Source organism: Bison bison, unplaced genomic scaffold, assembly GCF_000754665.1.
Source record: "Bison bison bison isolate TAMUID 2011002044 unplaced genomic scaffold, Bison_UMD1.0 scf7180017851412, whole genome shotgun sequence".
Classification (NCBI taxonomy): domain Eukaryota; kingdom Metazoa; phylum Chordata; class Mammalia; order Artiodactyla; family Bovidae; genus Bison; species Bison bison.
Window position 1 is genome coordinate 13,023 of NW_011481985.1, and position 597 is coordinate 13,619.

Sequence of the window (597 nt, forward strand, 5' to 3'; positions counted from 1 at the left end):
AAAGTTGGTACACTTTGGCAAAACTTGATATTCTAAATTCTGGTTAGAAATTTCTACAAAATTAACCTTGCCAGAAGTTTGTGTATATCTTATTAATTCTGTCCCATTCTCCCCCAATACAATAACTAGCTGTCATATGTCATTATTTATTTCATAACTTATGTCTGCTTTATTAGTTCCTTAGCATTTTCTCTATTTTTAGTAATCTCAATACAATTTTTAAGCATAGTTAATAGGCTTTTATATATAGAACTGTCTCACCATTTTCTTTAAATAGTTTATCAAATTTATTTTTTCCCTGATACAGAGTATAGGAGAAAAAAACTTTCTAGAAAATCTGCTTTTATTAATTTTAGGTTTGCTCCATTAGGGTCAGAAGATTGTATGATTTTTTCTTCTTCTAATTTTATTTATTTTCCACTTGGTGGGTCTCTGTTGCAAGCTTTTCTTCAGTTGTGGAGAACAGGCTTCTCACTGCAGTGGCTTCTCTTGCTGCCGTGCACCAGCTCTAGAGCATACGGACTTCGGTAGTTATAGCACATGGGCTCAGCAGCTGGAGCACATGGGCTTAGTTGCTCAATGGCATGTGGAATCTTC